The sequence below is a fragment of the Bison bison genome, unplaced genomic scaffold, assembly GCF_000754665.1.
Source record: "Bison bison bison isolate TAMUID 2011002044 unplaced genomic scaffold, Bison_UMD1.0 scf7180017864317, whole genome shotgun sequence".
NCBI lineage: Eukaryota > Metazoa > Chordata > Mammalia > Artiodactyla > Bovidae > Bison > Bison bison.
Genome location: NW_011494889.1, coordinates 2,359,410 through 2,359,993, shown reverse-complemented (window position 1 = coordinate 2,359,993; position 584 = coordinate 2,359,410). Strand labels below are relative to the sequence as shown.

Genomic DNA, 584 nt, shown 5'->3' with positions numbered 1-584 from the left:
AGTTTGAGCATTCTTTGGCATTTCCTTTCTTTGGGATTGGAATGAAAACTGACCTTTCCCAGTCCTGTGGCCACTGCTGAGTTTTCCAAACTGGTGGCATATTGAGTGCAGCATTTCCACAGCATCATCTTTTAGGATTTGAAATAGCTCCACTGGAATTCTATGACCTCTGCTTTGGAGAAGACAATGGCACCCCACTCCAGTACTCTTGCGGGGAAAATCCCATGGACGGAGGAGCCTGGTAGGCTGCAGTCCATGGGGTCGCTAAGAGTCGGACACAACTGAGCAACTACCCTTTCACTTTTCACTTTCACTCATTGGAGAAGGAAATGGCACCCACTCCAGCGTTCTTGTCTGGAGAATCCCAGGGACGGGGGAGCCTGGTGGCCTTCCATCTGTGGGGTCGCACAGAGTCGGACACGACTGAAGTGACTTAGCAGCAGCAGCAGCTTTGTTTGTAGTGATGATTCTTAAGGCCCACTTGACTTTGCATTCAGGATGTCTTGCTCTAGGTGAGTAATCATACCATTGTGATTATCTGGGTTGTGAAGATCTTTTTTTGATATTTCTTCTGTGTATTCTTG

General features: G+C 47.6%; 1 protein-coding gene across 1 annotated transcript in view; it reads left to right on the top strand.

Moving 5' to 3' along the window:
- Window positions 1–584, top strand: part of NVL (nuclear VCP-like) — an 88,863-nt gene that overhangs the window by 36,452 nt on the left and 51,827 nt on the right. The gene's annotated exons all lie outside the window — the stretch shown is intronic.